The sequence below is a fragment of the Sorex fumeus genome, unplaced genomic scaffold (genome assembly GCF_029834395.1).
Source record: "Sorex fumeus unplaced genomic scaffold, SorFum_2.1 ptg000024l, whole genome shotgun sequence".
Classification (NCBI taxonomy): domain Eukaryota; kingdom Metazoa; phylum Chordata; class Mammalia; order Eulipotyphla; family Soricidae; genus Sorex; species Sorex fumeus.
In genome coordinates, this window is record NW_026606081.1 from 33,760,341 (window position 1) to 33,777,536 (window position 17,196).

Genomic DNA, 17,196 nt, shown 5'->3' on the forward strand with positions numbered 1-17,196 from the left:
GTTCACCAGTGGTGTAACGAAAACCCGCCTGGAGTTGGAGATTCAGTTGAATTCCAGATTCGCAGTGAATGAATGGAAAGGTCTGTAGTGGAGATTCCAATGATTTCTGAAATCTGGGTTGTGTGGACAGGCAAATGAAGAGCTGACCAGGGTTGAGTGCAGAACCGGTTGAACAGCACGTTTGCGAGTGTGAACTTGCCGCTGAAAACCAGCTTTGGGTTACTTGTATATTCACCAGTGCTGTAACGAAAGCACTCTTGGAGTTGGAGATTCAGATGATTCGGAGTGAGAAAATGGAACATTCTTTAGTGGAGATTCCAATGATTTGTGACGTCTGGGTTATGTTGATAGGAACTTGAAGAGCTGACCACGGTTAAGTGCATAGCCAGTTGGACAACACGCCTGCGAGTGTGAACCGGACGCAGAAAACCAGCATTGCGTTACTTGGACATTCACCAGTAGTGTAACGAAAGCCTGCATGGAATGGAGATTCAGATGAATTCCACATTTGCAGTGAATGAATGTATCATTCTGTCATGGAAATGCCATTGATTTCTGAAGGTTGTGTTGTGTGGACAGGAAAATGAAGAGCTGACCTGAAGACCTGACCAGGGTTGAGTGCAGAACCAGTTGAACAGCACGTTCGCTAATGTGAACATGCCGCTGAAAACCAGCATTGGGTTACTTGGATATTCACCAGTGTTGTAATGAAAGCACTCTTGGAGTTGGAGATTCGGAGGAATTCCAGATTCGCAGTGAAAAAATAGAACATTCTTTATTGGAGATTCCAATGATTTGTGACGTCTGGGTTTTGTTGATAGGAACTTGAAGAGCTGACTACGGTTAAGTGCCTAGCCAGTTGGACAACACGACTGCGTGTGTGAACCGGCCGCTGAAAACCAGCATTACGTTACTTGGACATTCACCAGTAGTGTAACGAAAGCCTGCATGCAATGGAGATTCAGATGAATTCCACATTTGCAGTGAATGAATGGATCATTCTGTCATGGAGATGCCAATGATTTCTGAGGGCTGTATTGTACGGACAGGAAAATGAAGAGCTGGCCAGGGTTGAGTCGATAGCCAGTAGAACAGCACGCTCCGAGATTGAATAGAACGCTGAAATACAGCTTTGTTTTACCTCGGTTTTCACCTTTGGTGTCTCGAATGCCTGCCTGCTGTGGAGATTCAGATGAATTCCAGATTTGTAGTGAACGAATGGAACATTCTGTAGTGGAGATTCCAATGATTTCTGATGTCTGCGTTATTTGGACAGGAAATTGAAGAGCTGATCAGTGTTGAGCGCATAAGCAGTTGAAAAGCATGCCTGCGAAACTGAACAGGACGCTGAAAAACCAGCAATTGGTTACTTGTATGTTCACCAGTGGTGTAACGAAAACCCGCCTGGAGTTGGAGATTCAGTTGAATTCCAGATTCGCAGTGAATGAATGGAAAGGTCTGTAGTGGAGATTCCAATGATTTCTGAAATCTGGGTTGTGTGGACAGGCAAATGAAGAGCTGACCAGGGTTGAGTGCAGAACCGGTTGAACAGCACGTTTGCGAGTGTGAACTTGCCGCTGAAAACCAGCTTTGGGTTACTTGTATATTCACCAGTGCTGTAACGAAAGCACTATTGGAGTTGGAGATTCAGATGATTCGGAGTGAGAAAATGGAACATTCTTTAGTGGAGATTCCAATGATTTGTGACGTCTGGGTTATGTTGATAGGAACTTGAAGAGCTGACCACGGTTAAGTGCATAGCCAGTTGGACAACACGCCTGCGAGTGTGAACCGGACGCAGAAAACCAGCATTGCGTTACTTGGACATTCACCAGTAGTGTCAAGAAAGCCTGCATGGAATGGAGATTCAGATGAATTCCACATTTGCAGTGAATGAATGTATCATTCTGTCATGGAAATGCCATTGATTTCTGAAGGTTGTGTTGTGTGGACAGGAAAATGAAGAGCTGACCTGAAGAGCTGACCAGGGTTGAGTGCAGAACCAGTTGAACAGCACGTTTGCTAATGTGAACATGCCGCTGAAAACCAGGATTGGGTTACTTGGATATTCACCAGTGTTGTAATGAAAGCACTCTTGGAGTTGGAGATTCGGAGGAATTCCAGATTCGCAGTGAAAAAATAGAACATTCTTTATTGGAGATTCCAATGATTTGTGACGTCTGGGTTTTGTTGATAGGAACTTGAAGAGCTGACTACGGTTAAGTGCCTAGCCAGTTGGACAACACGCCTGTGTGTGTGAACCGGCCGCTGAAAACCAGCATTACGTTACTTGGACATTCACCAGTAGTGTAACGAAAGCCTGCATGCAATGGAGATTCAGATGGATTCCACATTTGCAGTGAATGAGTGGATCATTCTGTCATGGAGATGACAATGATTTCTCAGGGCTCTATTGTACGGACAGGAAAATGAAGAGCTGGCCAGGGTTGAGTCGATAGCCAGTAGAACAGCACGCTCCGAGATTGAATAGAACGCTGAAATACAGCTTTGTTTTACCTCGATTTTCACCTTTGGTGTCTCGAATGCCTGCCTGCAGTGGAGATTCAGATGAATTCCAGATTTGTAGTGAACGAATGGAACATTCTGTAGTGGAGATTCCAATGATTTCTGATGTCTGCGTTATTTGGACAGGAAATTGAACAGCTGATCAGTGTTGAGCGCATAAGCAGTTGAAAAGCATGCCTGCGAAACTGAACAGGACGCTGAAAAACCAGCAATTGCTTACTTGTATGTTCACCAGTGGTGTAACGAAAACCAGCCTGGAGTTGGAGATTCAGTTGAATTCCAGATTTGCAGTGAATGAATGGAAAGGTCCGTAGTGGAGATTCCAATGATTTCTGAAATCTGGGTTGTGTGGACAGGCAAATGAAGAGCTGACCAGGGTTGAGTGCAGAACCGGTTGAACAGCACGTTTCCGAGTGTGAACTTGCCGCTGAAAACCAGCTTTGGGTTACTTGTATATTCACCAGTGCTGTAACGAAAGCACTCTTGGAGTTGGAGATTCAGATGATTCGGAGTGAGAAAATGGAACATTCTTTAGTGGAGATTCCAATGATTTGTGACGTCTGGGTTATGTTGATAGGAACTTGAAGAGCTGACCACGGTTAAGTGCATAGCCAGTTGGACAACACGCCTGCGAGTGTGAACCGGCAGCAGAAAACCAGCATTGCGTTACTTGGACATTCACCAGTAGTGTAACGAAAGCCTGCATGGAATGGAGATTCAGATGAATTCCACATTTGCAGTGAATGAATGTATCATTCTGTCATGGAAATGCCATTGATTTCTGAAGGTTGTGTTGTGTGGACAGGAAAATGAAGAGCTGACCTGAAGAGCTGACCAGGGTTGAGTGCAGAACCAGTTGAACAGCACGTTTGCTAATGTGAACATGCCGCTGAAAACCAGCATTGGGTTACTTGGATATTCACCAGTGTTGTAATGAAAGCACTCTTGGAGTTGGAGATTCGGAGGAATTCCAGATTCGCAGTGAAAAAATAGAACATTCTTTATTGGAGATTCCAATGATTTGTGACGTCTGGGTTTTGTTGATAGGAACTTGAAGAGCTGACTACGGTTAAGTGCCTAGCCAGTTGGACAACACGCCTGCGTGTGTGAACCGGCCGCTGAAAACCAGCATTACGTTACTTGGACATTCACCAGTAGTGTAACGAAAGCCTGCATGCAATGGAGATTCAGATGAATTCCACATTTGCAGTGAATGAATGGATCATTCTGTCAAGGAGATGCCAATGATTTCTGAGGGCTGTATTGTACGGACAGGAAAATGAAGAGCTGGCCAGGGTTGAGTCGATAGCCAGTAGAACAGCACGCTCCGAGATTGAATAGAACGCTGAAATACAGCTTTGTTTTACCTCGGTTTTCACCTTTGGTGTCTCGAATGCCTGCCTGCAGTGGAGATTCAGATGAATTCCAGATTTGTAGTGAACGATTGGAACATTCTGTAGTGGAGATTCCAATGATTTCTGATGTCTGCGTTATTTGGACAGGAAATTGAAGAGCTGATCAGTGTTGAGCGCATAAGCAGTTGAAAAGCATGCCTGCGAAACTGAACAGGACGCTGAAAAACCAGCAATTGGTTACTTGTATGTTCACCAGTGGTGTAACGAAAACCCGCCTGGAGTTGGAGATTCAGTTGAATTCCAGATTCGCAGTGAATGAATGGAAAGTTCTGTAGTGGAGATTCCAATGATTTCTGAAATCTGGGTTGTGTGGACAGGCAAATGAAGAGCTGACCAGGGTTGAGTGCAGAACCGGTTGAACAGCACGTTTGCGAGTGTGAACTTGCCGCTGAAAACCAGCTTTGGGTTACTTGTATATTCACCAGTGCTGTAACGAAAGCACTCTTGGAGTTGGAGATTCAGATGATTCGGAGTGAGAAAATGGAACATTCTTTAGTGGAGATTCCAATGATTTGTGACGTCTGGGTTATGTTGATAGGAACTTGAAGAGCTGACCACGGTTAAGTGCATAGCCAGTTGGACAACACGCCTGCGAGTGTGAACCGGCCGCAGAAAACCAGCATTGCGTTACTTGGACATTCACCAGTAGTGTAACGAAAGCCTGCATGCAGTGGAGATTCAGATGAATTCCACATTTGCAGTGAATGAATTTATCATTCTGTCATGGAAATGCCATTGATTTCTGAAGGTTGTGTTGTGTGGACAGGAAAATGAAGAGCTGACCTGTAGAGCTGACCAGGGTTGAGTGCAGAACCAATTGAAAAGCACGTTTGCTAATGTGAACATGCCGCTGAAAACCAGCATTGGGTTACTTGGATATTCACCAGTGTTGTAATGAAAGCGCTGCTGGAGTTGGAGATTCGGAGGAATTCCAGATTCGCAGTGAAAAAATGGAACATTCTTTAGTGGAGATTCCAATGCTTTGTGACGTCTGGGTTGTGTTGATAGGAACTTGAAGAGCTGACCACGGTTAAGTGCATAGCCAGTTGGACAACACGCCTGCGAGTGTGAACCAGCCGCTGAAAACCAGCATTGCGTTTATTGGACATTCACCAGTAGTGTAACGAAAGCCTGCCATGGAGATTCAGATGAATTCCACATTTGCAGTGTATGAATGGATCATTCTGTCATGGAAATGCCAATGATTTCTGAAGGATGTGTTTTGCGGACAGGAAAATGAAGAGCTGACCAGGGTTGAGTGCAGAACCAGTTGAACAGCACGTTTGCGAGTTTGAACGTGCCGCTGAAAACCAGCATTGGGTTACTTGTATATTCACCAGTTTTCTAACGAAAGCACTCTTGGAGATGGAGATTCAGATGATTCGGAGTGAAAAAATGGAACATTCTTTAGTGGAGATTCCAATGATTTGTGACGTCTGGGTTATGTTGATAGGAACTTGAAGAGCTGACCACGGTCTAGTGCATAGCCAGTTGGACAACACGCCTGCGAGTGTGAATCGGCCGCTGAAAACCAGCATTGCGTTACTTGGACATTCACCAGTAGTGTAACGAAAGCCTGCATGGAATGGAGATTCAGATGAATTCCACATTTGCAGTGTATGAATGGATCATTCTGTCATGGAAATGCCATTGATTTCTGAAGGTTGTGTTGTGTGGAGAGGAAAATGAAGAGGTGACCTGTAGAGCTGACCAGGGTTGAGTGCAGAACCAATTGAACAGCACGTTTGATAATGTGAACATGCCGCTGAAAACCAGCATTGGGTTACTTGGATATTCACCAGTGTTGTAATGAAAGCACTCTTGGAGTTGGAGATTCGGAGGAATTCCAGATTCGCAGTGAAATAATAGAACATACTTTATTGGATATTCCAATGATTTGTGACGTCTGGGTTTTGTTGATAGGAACTTGAAGAGCTGACTACGGTTAAGTGCCTAGCCAGTTGGACAACACGCCTGCGTGTGTGAACCGGCCACTGAAAACCAGCATTACATTACTTGGATATTCACCAGTCGTGTAACGAAAGCCTGCATGCAATGGAGATTCAGATGAATTCCACATTTGCAGTGAATGAATGGATCATTCTGTCATGGAGATGCCAATGATTTCTGAGGGATGTATTGTACGGACAGGAAAATGAAGAGCTGGCCAGGGTTGAGTCGATAGCCAGTAGAACAGCACGCTCCGAGATTGAATAGAACGCTGAAATACAGCTTTGTTTTACCTCGATTTTCACCTTTGGTGTCTCGAAAGCCTGCCTGCAGTGGAAATTCAGATGAATTCCAGATTTGTAGTGAACGAATGGAACATTCTGTAGTGGAGATTCCAATGATTTCTGATGTCTGCGTTATTTGGACAGGAAATTGAAGAGCTGATCAGTGTTGAGCGCATAAGCAGTTGAAAAGCATGCCTGCGAAACTGAACAGGACGCTGAAAAACCAGCAATTGGTTACTTGTATGTTCACCAGTGGTGTATCGAAAACCCGCCTGGAGTTGGAGATTCATTTGAATTCCAGATTCGCAGTAAATGAATGGAAAGGTCTGTAGTGGAGATTCCAATGATTTCTGAAATCTGGGTTGTGTGGACAGGCAAATGAAGAGCTGACCAGGGTTGAGTGCAGAACCGGTTGAACAGCACGTTTGCGAGTGTGAACATGCCGCTGAAAACCAGCTTTGGGTTACTTGTATATTCACCAGTGTTGTAATGAAAGCACTCTTGGAGTTGGAGATTCGGAGGAATTCCAGATTCGCAGGGGAAAAATGGAACATTCTTTAGTGGAGATTCCAATGATTTGTGACATCTGGGTTGTGTTCATAGGAACTTGAAGAGCTGACTACGGTTAAGTGCATAGCCAGTTGGACAACACGCCTGCGAGTGTGAACCGGCCTCTGAAAACCAGCATTGCGTTACTTGGACATTCACCAGTAGTGTACCGAAAGCCTGCCTGGAATGGAGATTCAGATGAATTCCACATTTGCAGTGAATGAATGGATCATTCTGTCATGGAGATGCCAATGATTTCTGAGGGATGTGTTGTACGGACAGGAAAATGAAGAGCTGGCCAGGGTTGAGTCGATAGCCAGTAGAACAGCACGCTCCGAGATTGACTAGAACGCTGAAATACAGCTGTGTTTTACCTCGATTTTCAACTTTGGTGTCTCGAAAGCCTGCCTGCAGTGGAGATTCAGATGAATTCCAGATTTGTAGTGAACGAATGGAACATTCTGTAGTGGAGATTCCAATGATTTCTGATGTCTGCGTTATTTGGACAGGAAATTGAAGAGCTGATCAGTGTTGAGCGCATAAGCAGTTGAAAAGCATGCCTGCGAAACTGAACAGGACGCTGAAAAACCAGCAATTGGTTACCTGTATGTTCAACAGTGGTGTAACGAAAACCCGCCTGGAGTTGGAGATTCAGTTGAATTCCAGATTCGCAGTGAATGAATGGAAAGGTCTGTAGTGGAGATTCCAATGATTTCTGAAATCTGGGTTGTGTGGACAGGCAAATGAAGAGCTGACCAGGGTTGAGTGCAGAACCGGTTGAACAGCACGTTTGCGAGTGTGAACATGCCGCTGAAAACCAGGTTTGGGTTACTTGCATATTCACCAGTGTTGTAATGAAAGCACTCTTGGAGTTGGAGATTCGGAGGAATTCCATATTCGCAGTGAAAAAATGGAACATTCTTTAGTGGAGATTCCAATGATTTGTGACGTCTGGGTTGTGTTGATAGGAACTTGAAGAGCTGACCACGGTTAAGTGCATAGCCAGTTGGACAACACGCCTGCGAGTGTGAACCGGCCGCTGAAAACCAGCATTGCGTTACTTGGACATTCACCAGTAGTGTAACGAAAGCCTCCATGGAATGGAGATTCAGATGAATTCCACATTTGCAGTGAATGAATTTATCATTCTGTCATGGAAATGCCAATGATTTCTGAAGGTTGTGTTTTGCGGACAGGAAAATGAAGAGCTGACCAGGGTTGAGTGCAGAACCGTTGAACAGCACGTTTGCGAGTGTGAACATGCCGCTGAAAACCAGCATTGGGTTACTTGTGTATTCACCAGTGTTGTAACGAAAGCACTCTTGGAGTTGGAGATTCAGATGATTCGGAGTGAAAAAATGGAATATTCTTTAGTGAAGATTCCAATGATTTGTGACGTCTGGGTTGTGTTGATAGGAACTTGAAGAGCTGACCACGGCTAAGTGCATAGCCAGTAGGACAACACGCCTGCGAGTGTGAACCAGCCGCTGAAAACCAGCATTGCGTTACTTGGACATTCACCAGTAGTGTAACGAAAGCCTGCATGGAATGGAGATTCAGATGAATTCCACATTTGCAGTGTATGAATGGATCATTCTGTCATGGAAATGCCAATGATTTCTGAAGGTTGTGTTTTGCGGACAGGAAAATGAAGAGCTGACCAGGGTTGAGTGCAGAACCAGTTAAACAGCACGTTTGCGAGTGTGAACATGCCGCTGAAAACCAGCATTGGGTTACTTGTATATTCACCAGTTTTGTAACGAAAGCACTCTTGGAGTTGGAGATTCGGAGGAATTCCAGATTCGCAGTGAAAAAATAGAACATTCTTTATTGGAGATTCCAATGATTTGTGACATCTGGGTTTTGTTGATAGGAACTTGAAGAGCTGACCACGGTCTAGTGCATAGCCAGTTGGGCAACACGCCTGCGAGTGTGAACCGGCCGCTGAAAACCAGCATTGCGTTACTTGGACATTCACCAGTAGTGTAACGAAAGCCTGCATGGAATGGAGATTCAGATGAATTCCACATTTGCAGTGAATGAATGTATCATTCTGTCATGGAAATGCCATTGATTTCTGAAGGTTGTTTTGTGTGGACAGGAAAATGAAGAGCTGACCTGAAGAGCTGACCAGGGTTGAGTGCAGAACCAGTTGAACAGCACGTTTGCTAATGTGAACATGCCGCTGAAAACCAGGATTGGGTTACTTGGATATTCAGCAGTGTTGTAATGAAAGCACTCTTGGAGTTGGAGATTCGGAGGAATTCCAGATTCGCAGTGAAAAAATAGAACATTCTTTATTGGAGATTCCAATGATTTGTGACCTCTGGGTTTTGTTGATAGGAACTTGAAGAGCTGACTACGGTTAAGTGCCTAGCCAGCTGGACAACACGCCTGCGTGTGTGAACCGGCCGCTGAAAACCAGCATTACGTTACTTGGACATTCACCAGTAGTGTAACGAAAGCCTGCATGCAATGGAGATTCAGATGAATTCCACATTTGCAGTGAATGAATGGATCATTCTGTCATGGAGATGCCAATGATTTCTGAGGGCTGTATTGTACGGACAGGAAAATGAAGAGCTGGCCAGGGTTGAGTCGATAGCCAGTAGAACAGCACGCTCCGAGATTGAATAGAACGCTGAAATACAGCTTTGTTTTACCTCGGTTTTCACCTTTGGTGTCTCGAATGCCTGCCTGCAGTGGAGATTCAGATGAATTCCAGATTTGTAGTGAACGAATGGAACATTCTGTAGTGGAGATTCCAATGTTTTCTGATGTCTGCGTTATTTGGACAGGAAATTGAAGAGCTGATCAGTGTTGAGCGCATAAGCAGTGGAAAAGCATGCCTGCGAAACTGAACAGGACGCTGAAAAACCAGCAATTGCTTACTTGTATGTTCACCAGTGGTGTAACGAAAACCCGCCTGGAGTTGGAGATTCAGTTGAATTCCAGATTCGCAGTGAATGAATGGAAAGGTCTGTAGTGGAGATTCCAATGATTTCTGAAATCTGGGTTGTGTGGACAGGCAAATGAAGAGCTGACCAGGGTTGAGTGCAGAACCGGTTGAACAGCACGTTTGCGAGTGTGAACTTGCCGCTGAAAACCAGCTTTGGGTTACTTGTATATTCACCAGTGCTGTAACGAAAGCACTCTTGGAGTTGGAGATTCAGATGATTCGGAGTGAGAAAATGGAACATTCTTTAGTGGAGATTCCAATGATTTGTGACGTCTGGGTTATGTTGATAGGAACTTGAAGAGCTGACCACGGTTAAGTGCATGGCCAGTTGGACAACACGCCTGCGAGTGTGAACCGGCCGCAGAAAACCAGCATTGCGTTACTTGGACATTCACCAGTAGTGTAACGAAAGCCTGCATGGAATGGAGATTCAGATGAATTCCACATTTGCAGTGTATGAATGGATCATTCTGTCATGGAAATGCCAATGTTTTCTGAAGGTTGTGTTTTGCGGACAGGAAAATGAAGAGCTGACCAGGGTTGAGTGCAGAACCAGTTGAACAGCACGTTTGCGAGTGTGAACATGCCGCTGAAAACCAGCATTGGGTTACTTGTATATTCACCAGTTTTGTAACGAAAGCAATCTTGGAGTTGGAGATTCAGATGATTCGGAGTGAAAAAATGGAACATTCTTTAGTGGAGATTCCAATGATTTGTGACGTCTGGGTTATGTTGATAGGAACTTGAAGAGCTGACCACGGTTAAGTGCATAGCCAGTTGGACAACATGCCTGCCAGTGTGAACCGGCCGCTGAAAACCAGCATTGCGTTACTTGGACATTCACCAGTAGTGTAACGAAAGCCTGCATGGAATGGAGTTTCAGATGAATTCCACATTTGCAGTGAAAGAATGTATCATTCTGTCATGGAAATGCCATTGATTTCTGAAGGTTGTGTTGTGTGGACAGGAAAATGAAGAGCTGACCTGAAGAGCTGACCAGGGTTGAGTGCAGAACCAGTTGAACAGCACGTTTGCTAATGTGAACATGCCGCTGAAAACCAGGATTGGGTTACTTGGATATTCACCAGTGTTGTAATGAAAGCACTCTTGGAGTTGGAGATTCGGAGGAATTCCAGATTCGCAGTGAAAAAATAGAACATTCTTTTTTTTTTTTTTCTTTTTTTTTTTCCCCTTTATTTTATTTTATTTTTTTTTAAAGTTGTAGATTTACAATTTTTTGTGCTTTGGTTTCAATTATACAATGATCAGATACCCATCCCTCCACCAGTGCCCATTTTCCACCACCATGTATAATATCCCTCCCACCCCCATCCCCCCTTCCCCCCGTCTCTGTGGCAGGGCAATCCCCTGTGTTCTCTCTCTCCTTTTGGGTGTTGTGGTCTGCAAAAGAGGCATTGAGTGGCAAACATGTTCAGTCCATAGTCTACTTTCGACATGCATCTCCCCTCCTGGGAGGATCCTCCAAACATCCTTTATTTGGTGCTCCCTTCTCTATCTGAATAGCCCTTTCCTCTAGGATACCCGGCTGGCCTCTAAGTTATGGAGTAATCCTCCTGGTGCTGATCTCAGCTATTCTTGGGTATTAATCTCATACTTTGTTACTTTATATCCCCCAGATGAATGCAATCTTTCTATGTCTATCCCTCTCTTTCTGACTCATTTCGCTTAGCATGATACTTTCCATATTGTACCACTTGTATGTAAATTTCATGACTTCATCTTTTCTAAGAGCTACATAGTACTCCATTGTGTAGATGTACCAAAGTTTCTTTAACCAGTCATCTGTTCTTGGGCATTCAGGTTTCTTCCAGTTTCTGGCTATTGTAAAGAGGGCTGCAATGAATAAACAAGTGCAGATGTCACTTCGACTATACATTTTTGCCTCTCTGGGATATATTCCCAGGAGTGGTATTGCTGGGTCAAATGGGAGCTCAATTTCTAATTTTTTGAGAATCGTCCATACTGTTTTCCAGAAGGGCTGAACCAGTGGACATTCCCACCAACAGTGAAGGAGTGTCCCTTTCTCGCCACATCCACGCCAGCATCGATTGCTTTTGTTCTTTTGAATTTGGGCCAGTCTCTGAGGTGTGAGATGGTATCTCATTGTGGTTTTGATCTGCATCTCCCTGATGATTAATGATGTAGAGCATTTTCTCATGTGCTTTTTTGCCATTCGGATTTCTTCTTTGAGAAAGTTTCTGTTCATTTCATTGCCCCATTTTTGGATGGGGTTGGATGTTTTCTTCTTGTGGAGTTTAACCAGTATTTTGTATATCCTGGATATCAACCCCTTGTCAGATGTGTATTCGGTGAATATCCTTTCCCATTCTGTAGACTGTCTTTGTATTTTGGTCACTGTTTCTTTGGAGGTGCAGAAGCTTCTTAGTTTAAGATAGTCCCATTTATCTATCTCTGTTTTCACTTGCTCGGCCAGTGGCGTGGCATCTTTGAAGATACCATTAGCTTCAATGTCATGGAGGGTTTTGCCAACTTTGTCTTCAATGTACCTTATGGTTTCTGGTCTGATGTTGAGGTCTTTAATCCATTTTGATCTTACTTTTGTACATGGTGTTAGGCAGAGTTCTGAGCCTATTTTTTTGCATGTAGCCGTCCAGTGATGCCAACACAATTTATTAAAGAGGCTTTCCTTACTCCACTTCACATTACTTGCACCTTTATCAAAGATTAGATGAGCATATGATTGAGGAGAGATGTCAGTGTATTCAACCCTGTTCCATTGGTCTGCAGTTCTGCCTTTGTTCCAGTACCATGCTGTTTTAATTATTACTGCTTTGTAGTACAGTTTGAAGTTCGGGAGGTTGATTCCTCCCATTTTCTTTTTCCCAAGAATTGCTTTAGCTATTCGTGGGGGCTTATTGTTCCATATAAATTTCAAGAGTGTTTGCTCCATTTCTTTGAAGAATGTCATGGGTATCCTTATAGGGATTGCATTGAATTTATACAATGCTTTCGGTAGTATTGCCATTTTGACAATGTTAAGTCTCCCGACCCATGAGCAGGGGATATCTTTCCATTTCCTCATGTCCTCTTTTATTTCCTGAAGTAGCGTTTTGTAGTTTTCTTTGTACAGGTCCTTTACTTCCTTAGTTAAGCTGATTCCTAGGTACTTGATTTTCTGGGGCACAATTGTGAATGGGATTGTTTTTTTCATGTTGCTTTCTTCTCTCTCACTGTTTGCGTATAGGAAAGCCATGGACTTTTGGGTATTGATTTTATAACCTGCAACTTTACTATACGAGTCTATTGTTTCTAAGAGTTTTTTGGTGGAAGTTATTGGGTTCTCTAAGTAGAGTATCATATCATCTGCGAATAGTGAGAGCTTGATTTCTTCCTTTCCTACCTGAATGCCCTTAATATCTTTTTCCTGCCTAATCGCTATTGCAAGTAATTCCAGTACTATATTGAACAGCAGTGGAGAGAGTGGGCATCCCTGTCTCGTCCCTGATCTTAGAGGGAAGGCTCTCAGGTTTTCCCCATTGAGGATGATGCTTGCTGTAGGCTTGTGGTAGATGGCTTTAATTATGTTGAGGATGGTCCCCTCTATACCCATTTTGGCTAGGGTTTTCATCATAAAGGGGTGCTGGATCATATCAAATGCTTTCTCTGCATCTATTGATATGATCATATGCTTTTTATCTTTTCTTTTGTTGATATGGTGGATTATGTTGATTGATTTCCGAATGTTGAACCATCCTTACATCCCTGGGATGAATCCTACTTGGTCATGGTGTATGATCTTTTTGATGAGTAGTTGGATTCTATTTGCTAGTAGTCTGTTGAGGATCTTTGCATCTGTGTTCATCAGGGATATTGGCCTGTAATTCTCTTTCTTTGTGGTATCTCTGTCTGCTGACAGACAGATAGGAGACATACTGATAGGAGACAGATAGGAGACAGTTAGGAGACAGACTGATAGGAGATTCAGATGAATTCCAGATTTGTAGTGAACGAATGGAACATTCTGTAGTGGAGATTCCAATGATTTCTGATGTCTGCGTTATTTGGACAGGAAATTGAAGAGCTGTTCAGTGTTGAGCGCATAAGCAGTTGAAAAGCATGCCTGCGAAACTGAACAGGACGCTGAAAAACCAGCAATTGGTTACTTGTATGTTCACCAGTGGTGTATCGAAAACCCGCCTGGAGTTGGAGATTCAGTTGAATTCCAGATTCGCAGTGAATGAATGGAAAGGTCTGTAGTGGAGATTCCAATGATTTCTGAAATCTGGGTTGTGTGCACAGGCAAATGAAGAGCTGACCAGGGTTGAGTGCAGAACCGGTTGAACAGCACGTTTGCGAGTGTGAACATGCCGCAGAAAACCAGCTTTGTGTTACTTGTATATTCACCAGTGTTGTAATGAAAGCACTCTTGGAGTTGGAGATTCGGAGGAATTCCAGATTCGCAGGGGAAAAATTGAACATTCTTTCGTGGAGATTACAATGATTTGTGACATCTGGGTTGTGTTCATAGGAACTTGAAGAGCTGACTACGGTTAAGTGCATAGCCAGTTGGACAACACGCCTGCGAGTGTGAACCGGCCTCTGAAAACCAGCATTGCGTTACTTGGACATTCACCAGTAGTGTACCGAAAGCCTGCCTGGAATGGAGATTCAGATGAATTCCACATTTGCAGTGAATGAATGGATCATTCTGTCATGGAGATGCCAATGATTTCTGAGGGATGTGTTGTACGGACAGGAAAATGAAGAGCTGGCCAGGGTTGAGTCGATAGCCAGTAGAACAGCACGCTCCGAGATTGACTAGAACGCTGAAATACAGCTGTGTTTTACCTCGATTTTCAACTTTGGTGCCTCGAAAGCCTGCCTGCAGTGGAGATTCAGATGAATTCCAGATTTGTAGTGAACGAATGGAACATTCTGTAGTGGAGATTCCAATGATTTCTGATGTCTGCGTTATTTGGACAGGAAATTGAAGAGCTGATCAGTGTTGAGCGCATAAGCAGTTGAAAAGCGTGCCTGCGAAACTGAACAGGACGCTGAAAAACCAGCAATTGGTTACCTGTATGTTCACCAGTGGTGTAACAAAAACCCGCCTGGAGTTGGAGATTCAGTTGAATTCCAGATTCGCAGTGAATGAATGGAAAGGTCTGTAGTGGAGATTCCAATGATTTCTGAAATCTGGGTTGTGTGGACAGGCAAATGAAGAGCTGACCAGGGTTGAGTGCAGAACCGGTTGAACAGCACGTTTGCGTGTGTGAACATGCCGCTGAAAACCAGCTTTGGGTTACTTGTATATTCACCAGTGTTGTAATGAAAGCACTCTTGGAGTTGGAGATTCGGAGGAATTCCAGATTCGCAGTGAAAAAATGGAACATTCTTTAGTGGAGATTCCAATGATTTGTGACGTCTGGGTTGTGTTGATAGGAACTTGAAGAGCTGACCACGGTTAAGTGCATAGCCAGTTGGACAACACGCCTGCGAGTGTGAACCGGCCGCTGAAAACCAGCATTGCGTTACTTGGACATTCACCAGTAGTGTAACGAAAGCCTGCATGGAATGGAGATTCAGATGAATTCCACATTTGCAGTGTATGAATGGATCATTCAGTCATGGAAATGCCAATGATTTCTGAAGGTTGTGTTTTGCGGACAGGAAAATGAAGAGCTGACCAGGGTTGAGTGCAGAACCAGTTAAACAGCACGTTTGCGAGTGTGAACATGCCGCTGAAAACCAGCATTGGGTTACTTGTATATTCACCAGTTTTGTAACGAAAGCACTCTTGGAGTTGGAGATTCAGATGATTCGGAGTGAAAAAATGGAACATTCTTTAGTGGAGATTCCAATGATTTGTGACGTCTGGGTTATGTTGATAGGAACTTGAAGAGCTGACCACGGTCTAGTGCATAGCCAGTTGGGCAACACGCCTGCGAGTGTGAACCGGCCGCTGAAAACCAGCATTGCGTTACTTGGACATTCACCAGTAGTGTAACGAAAGCCTGCATGGAATGGAGATTCAGATGAATTCCACAATTGCAGTGAATGAATTTATCATTCTGTCATGGAAATGCCATTGATTTCTGAAGGTTGTGTTCTGTGGACAGGAAAATGAAGAGCTGACCTGTAGAGCTGACCAGGGTTGAGTGCAGAACCAATTGAACAGCACGTTTGCTAATGTGAACATGCCGCTGACAACCAGCATTGGGTTACTTGGATATTCACCAGTGTTGTAATGAAAGCACTCTTGGAGTTGGAGATTCGGAGGAATTCCAGATTCGCAGTGAAAAAATAGAACATTCTTTATTGGATATTCCAATGATTTGTGACGTCTGGGTTTTGTTGATAGGAACTTGAAGAGCTGACTACGGTTAAGTGCCTAGCCAGTTGGACAACACGCCTGCGTGTGTGAACCGGCCACTGAAAACCAGCATTACATTACTTGGACATTCACCAGTCGTGTAAGGAAAGCCTGCATGCAATGGAGATTCAGATGAATTCCACATTTGCAGTGAATGAATGGATCATTCTGTAATGGAGATGCCAATGATTTCTGAGGGATGTATTGTACGGACAGGAAAATGAAGAGCTGGCCAGGGTTGAGTCGATAGCCAGTAGAACAGCACGCTCCGAGATTGAATAGAACGCTGAAATACAGCTTTGTTTTACCTCGATTTTCACCTTTGGTGTCTCGAAAGCCTGCCTGCAGTGGAGATTCAGATGAATTCCAGATTTGTAGTGAACGAATGGAACATACTGTAGTGGAGATTCCAATGATTTCTGATGTCTGCGTTATTTGGACAGGAAATTGAAGAGCTGATCAGTGTTGAGCGCATAAGCAGTTGAAAAGCATGCCTGCGAAACTGAACAGGACGCTGAAAAACCAGCAATTGGTTACTTGTATGTTCACCAGTGGTGTATCGAAAACCCGCCTGGAGTTGGAGATTCAGTTGAATTCCAGATTCGCAGTGAATGAATGGAAAGGTCTGTAGTGGAGATTCCAATGATTTCTGAAATCTGGGTTGTGTGGACAGGCAAATGAAGAGCTGACCAGGGTTGAGTGCAGAACCGGTTGAACAGCACGTTTGCGAGTGTGAACATGCCGCTGAAAACCAGCTTTGGGTTACTTGTATATTCACCAGTGTTGTAATGAAAGCACTCTTGGAGTTGGAGATTCGGAGGAATTCCAGATTCGCAGTGAAAAAATGGAACATTCTTTAGTGGAGATTCCAATGATTTGTGACGTCTGGGTTGTGTTGATAGGAACTTGACGAGCTGACTACGGTTATGTGCATAGCCTGCGAGTGTGAACCTGCCACTGAAAACCAGCATTGCGTTACTTGGACATTCACCAGTAGTGTACCGAAAGCCTGCCTGGAATGGAGATTCAGATGAATTCCACATTTGCAGTGAATGAATGGATCATTCTGTCATGGAGATGCCAATGATTTCTGAGGGATGTGTTGTATGGACAGGAAAATGAAGAGCTGGCCAGGGTTGAGTCGTTAGCCAGTAGAAC